The sequence below is a fragment of the Mauremys mutica genome, chromosome 2 (assembly GCF_020497125.1).
Source record: "Mauremys mutica isolate MM-2020 ecotype Southern chromosome 2, ASM2049712v1, whole genome shotgun sequence".
NCBI lineage: Eukaryota > Metazoa > Chordata > Testudines > Geoemydidae > Mauremys > Mauremys mutica.
The window spans coordinates 292,043,107-292,049,106 of NC_059073.1; the positions used below are offsets into that span (position 1 = coordinate 292,043,107).

Below are 6,000 nucleotides of genomic sequence, written 5' to 3' on the forward strand. Positions count from 1 at the left end.
GCGGAGGCTGCCGGTGACAGGCATGATTTGATAGCTCTCACTAACCCTACCCAATGGAATCCGAATGATTCAACCCACCAGGCAAATTTAAAGAAATTCCTAACCCATGTTTTGACAGGTATAAAACAAGCAGGAGAAAGAACTCTAGATTGGTCAAAAGTCCATAATACTGTGCAAGGGAAAGAAGAACACCCTTCCAACTTTTATGAGAGACTTTGTAAAGCATTTTGTACTTTTACTAATATAGACCCTGAGGCTGCGGACACACAATCCATGGTCAGGCTTATTTTTATCTCTCAGTCAGCTCCGGACATTAAGCAGCGGTTGCAGCAGCTCGAAGGCGCTGAGGGAAAATCCCTGGAGGAACTGGTAAGCGTAGCCACCCGTGTGTATCACACAAGAGATAAAATTCAAGAGACCAAACAGATGAGAATGCTAGCAGCCCTTGTGAACGCGGGGAGCGAAAGACAAGGAGGGAGGTGGGGACCCCACCAAGTGGCAACCGAAGGCAGATAATGGGGGGGCCCCCCAAGCCGTGCAAATGATGTTTGCCATTACTGTAAGCAACTTGGTCACTGGAAAAGTGAGTGCCCAAACCGACGTACCGGACGACAGCCCCGACCTCGATATCAGATGGAAGTGGAAAGAACAGACGCTGTCAATAGTGAGGAATGACGGCGACCCGGGGGTCCACTTGTTACCTACTTGTAGCAGGGTGGACCCTGCTCCTGCCCTGAGGGGTTTAAAAGTGGCCTGGCAGGGCTTGAGAGCGGCTGCTCTCAAAGCTGGGCTGATTGGGGAAGTGGCTGCAGCTGGGGCCACGCCCCAAACTGAATAGGGCCTTATAAGAAGGCCAGGGAAGCCAGAAGCAAGACAGTCTTCCTCTGCCTGAAGAGGAAGAAGGGCCTGGCTGCTTAGGAGCTGAGACAAGGTACCTAGGGTGAAGCAGGGCTGGGGAAGGCTGAGGAAGCTCCAGCCTAGAAAGCCCCAGGCTGCGGCCTTGCAGAGGGCCAACAGGTACTGGGGGTTGCAGAGGGCAGCCCAGGGGTAGGCCAAGGCAGCAGGTCCAAACCCTCCTTGCCAGTGATGAGTTGGCTGATACTGCAGTCTGCCCCAGAGTGTGGGGCTAGACCATGACTGGCAGTAGCCAAATACTGAGGCAAGGTGGGGATAGAGGGTGGGGGTTCCCTGAGACAGAAGGGGAGACCCAGAGAGAAAGGGGTTACTGCTAGGGGGCAGCACCCCATGTAAAAGGGCACCGGGTCCAGGGAGGGACACGGGGGCCTGAAGACAGGTGGATCACCAGCCTGCAGAGGGTGCTCCGAACACTGGACTGAGCTAATTCCCAGAAGCACCAGCAGGAGGCGCCGCAGGGGTGAGTCCGACCCGTTACACTACTCAAATGACTTTACCACTTATGTTTGTTCCTCCACAGACCCCCAGGTCCGTTTAACTCTGGGAGGAACCGTGTCTTTTGGACTCGGGGGCTGCCCTTTCCACTGTTGCCAAGCCAAAGGAAGGAAACCTCACAGATAAAAGCATTCTGGTAATGGGTATAGGCGGAAAGCCATCTGAGTGTTCTGTATTGCAGGAGGCTGCTGTAGAAATCTCTGGTGTCTCAGCCTCCCATGCATTTTTGTTAGCTCCTGACAGCCCAGTTAATCTTCTAGGCAGAGACTTGCTGTGTAAATTACGCGCTCAGATTTTCTTTTCAGCTGATATAATCATTCTTTGGTTGCCTCAGAATCAACTCCCCCAGCTATGTGCCGCCTTAACCCAGGCTACCGAGGACCCGATCCTGCCTGCGAGCCCGATGAACCTGCCTGAACGACTCAGACGAGAGGTACACGCCTCCCTCTGGGGCACTTCCAAAACAAACCTTGGCACTCTCCGGACAGAGCCTGTGCGAATAACCCTGAAGCCAGACATTGACATTCCCCAAGAAGCTCTGCTGGGCCTCTGGAATCTTATCAACACATTCCTACGGTTGGGGGTGCTTATTCGTACTTCATCCCCTTTCAACACCCCCATTCTGCCTGTTAGAAAACCTGACCTGGATCCAGAAGGAAAACCGGCATACCGATTTGTGCAGGACTTGCGTGCAGTGAATAAAGTTGTTCAGGCTAGACACAATGTGGTACCTAATCCTCACGCAATTCTGACTGACATTCCAGCAGGTACTGCTTGTTATTCAGTAATAGATCTGTGTAATGCCTTTTTAGTATTCCTCTAGATCAAGACAGCTGGGATATCTTCGCATTTACATAGACGGACCCAGAGACCGGGAGAGCAAAACAACTGACCTGGACTCGGCTACCACAGGGATATGTTCGAGTGCGAGAGCGTAACACTTGGATTCATTACACCCGAGTCAAGCTAGCCCCTAGGCCGGGGCCAGAAGCAGACGACTCCGGACCTCGAGGGAGCCCCGCCAGCTCTTCCCACCGCGACCCGGAAGAGCCTGAAGCAGAAGATACCTGGAAGGCTGAGCCTCTCGAGGGACTAAAGCTCCTGTTCCGACGGAATAAGCCCTAAGACTTTTACTGACTATGAATTTCTGGGTGGTGGGATAATGGTTCCTTGCTTTTAGTTTGCCCTTTGTACATGCCAACCCCCACCCAGCGGTTGAAACCTCACTGGCCACATTGGGACACCTATCTGATTGCTGGCTGTGCCACCAAACTCGTTCTGAAGAAGGAATAGGATTGTGGGCTGTTCCTGCGAATCTTTCCGAGGTACGCTCCTTGCAGGTAGCACGAAAAACCGAATGGGCATGGGTAGGGGAATATCAGTATAATAAATACAGGACGGTATCTGAAGTTTGGCATTATTACTGGGCAGCTAAGGGGGGGGGCTTGTGCTCGGATTGGAGAAAAATGTTGCTTTTATGTTAATCACTCTGGCTTAATTGAAAAGGATTTACAAGCTATCAAGAATGCGGCTGTTGTATTTCATGCTGTATCTCTTGATCACACCTTTAGTTTTGAGGACCTCCTCCCAGACCTTGGGTCTTGGTTCACTGGCCTTTTCCGTACAATTGTTAAATGGATTGTTTTCTGTCTCTTCTTCCTATGTGTTATTTGGATAATGATTCAATGTGCAAAATGTCTGTGTAATACTGTAACCAAAAGCTCTGCTGTCCGTAAGACAACCCAATACCTGTCTCTTCAGCTTGATCGTAAGTTAAGTAACGGGCCTGACAATCTGAGCTTATCAGGCCCGAAGGGGGGACTGTGAAAGCTATTTGGTGCCCCCCCCCCGCCCTTTTAATAGTTTTGCAAACGGCCAGTAGGTGGAGGCAGAAGCCTCCAAAAACCTCACGTACACAGTACCCTGAACTTTTCAACTAGCTTTTTTCTGCTGCCACAAAGCAGAAAAATCTTGCTCCAAGCCAGTTTTCCCTGACCAGATAACGGTTTCACGGGGTCCGGTAACCACCAATGAAGTGTTAACACGGCATGGTCTTTGTCTAAATGTGTATAAAAATCTCTGAACCTTGTGTCAGGCAGAGTCTTCTGTATCTATTACAGAACTCTCCTTTCTTCTGCAGAATAAAGCATTTTTCCTTATCCCTGTCAGGCTGTTATTGGCTCTCAGCTAGGCAGACCCGATATTTCGGTAACAGGACCAACCTGGGCAGTCTCCTATAGGCCAAGCCCTGGACTCCTCCCCATACTCTACCAGTGCCCCTCACTCCTGATCTGCAGTCCTGAGCCCTCCACCCACTCAACCCTTTTGTTTTATTTTTCGCCCCTGCAGTCATTTATGGAAAGGCACATGGTGTCAGTGGCATACCTACGCACTGTAAGCTACTGCAGGTGCGGGTGACGTGCAGAGCAGGATTTTATAAATATAGAACGAACAAATCCAAGTGATAAACAAAATAATGAAAAAACATTTAAGTGGTGCTCAAAAACGGAGGCATAAAGCAGAAGCTGAAGAATGCAAAAATGCGTCATATAAGCAGATACTTCACTAATAATCGTACAGCATAGAGACTCCCGCTGATGCTAATACTACTAGTAATGATGGTGAGTGTGTAATAAACTAGTATAGTGGTGAGTCGAGACGACATTGATCATGGCTCTCAAGAACAGGCTCTTTCTTCTGATGAAATCATTTCACCGAATAAAGAACAGCTGCTACAAAACATATCAGTAGAATTACCCTCCTCTGATGCTGCCCTCTGGACTGTTGATGCTTTCACCCAACAGTACTGCATAGACCTGGGCCCTGGTTTCTGCCAAAACCGGTGTTGGTAATAGAAAATACGCAATGTCATCAAGACAACACAAGGGCAGAACAAGGTAATTATAAATTTCTTATGCTTTTTAAAAAAATACATTACTTGAGTCATTTTATGAGATCAACTCTTTCCAGCAGGGGTTGACTTAACTATTAATTTTGTGAGACAACTGAAAAAAAATGGGTTTTTGTTGTATCTATTTAAATGTACAAATGTTCATTCTAAGTTGCTTGCTCCCATACTATGATCCCCTTACTCTCTTAATGCCCCACAAATGTTGGAAAGGATGCATTAATAGTAACATGTTTATTATTTTAGGAAACTCTGTGATCCAGCCTTCAACCAAGTGTCCCTGAATGGTGAAATTATTGAAAGCCCATGGTTCATATACTCACGGTCAACTAGCTGTCTTTTCTGTTGTTTGGGGAAAAACAATTTGCACACACAACACATCTGCACTGGCTATGAGAGGATTTGATTCATGGGCTCACATTGGCAGATTTAGTGAACATTAAAGTTCTACTGAGCACCAACAGGCTCTCACCACTTATGTAATGTGTTGATCAAAAACTCAATCCCTTGATAAACATGTAGCAGATGGCTATATTAAAGAAAGAAATTACTGGACAGAAGTAATTATCAATCTAAAGGACTGCAGAGGCCAAACATACGACAATGCTAGTAACATGTCTGGCATTTATTCTGGTAGGCAAGCTCAGGTAATTGCAGTCGGCGAGAAAGCAGTGTACATCCCACGCATGACCCACTCACTACATCTATGTGGTGTTGCTGCTGCAGAGTCATGCACTGATGCAATAACATTTTTTCAATTTGTCCAAAAACTATGTTTTTTCCTCAGGTTCAACTTATTGCTGGGGCCTGTTGCGAGATTCTCTGAAAGAGGAGACATCTTGAGGCCAGTAAGAGAGAACTTCTCCCGAAGTGCCTCAGTGACACAAGGTGGTCAGCTCGAGGGGAGGCACTTCACAGTTTATCATGCAATTACCAACCCTGTAAATCCGTGCTTCAGGCTTTTGATGCACACACTGTGCAGAACAGCAAAAAACGAGCAGAAGCAAACTCATTAGTTGAAACCATGGATCAGTTGGTGACTGCATTTGTGTCCGCAGTCTGGAGTAGTATTCTTACAAGAGTAAACAAAACAAGTCAACTTCTGCGGTCTGAAACAATGGACTTAGGCACAGCTGTGACGCTGCTGAAGTCGCTCTGAGTCTGTGGCAGCACAATGGAATAGTTTTGAGGAATCTGCGATGCCTTGGAAAAGATCCCTGTATGCTGCCACTCTGTAGCCTCCAGCACGTGGCTCTAAAGTGACGCTTCTTGTTGTTCTAAGGAACGGTGAAGCACTACCAATACTAATAGTACACAAATTACTCTACTTACATGCAGGAGTCTGCGCGCGAGATCACCCTGAGGAGGGTGTCACAGAGAGAGAGAGAGAGCGCATGCTGAATGAAAGCCAGCACAAGCCAGGGCCCTATGCTGCGATGCTCGTCAAGGCACTGGTCCCGGAGTACCAGCTGAGAGCGTGGCGCGGAAAAGTGTGCTACCTCGGAGCACCCAATAAGCCAGCTTTCCCCAGGAACCTCCTCCATAGGCTTTTCGACTACCTCCAGGACAGCTTCCTGGAGATCTCCGCAGAAGATGCCTGTTCTATTCAGCTCCGAAGAGCTGAAATCGCAGAAGAAAGGAGCAGAGCTTGGAGCAACATCAGGAGACAGAGCAAAAGAACT

General features: G+C 48.1%; 1 long non-coding RNA gene across 1 annotated transcript; it reads left to right on the plus strand.

Moving 5' to 3' along the window:
• Window positions 1–1,507: 1,507 nt before the first annotated feature.
• On the plus strand, window positions 1,508–5,645 carry LOC123364033. The gene is made up of 3 exons (XR_006576975.1): window positions 1,508–2,735; window positions 3,760–4,307; window positions 5,106–5,645. It is a non-coding gene; the product is annotated as an uncharacterized LOC123364033 (long non-coding RNA).
• Window positions 5,646–6,000: the final 355 nt, after the last annotated feature.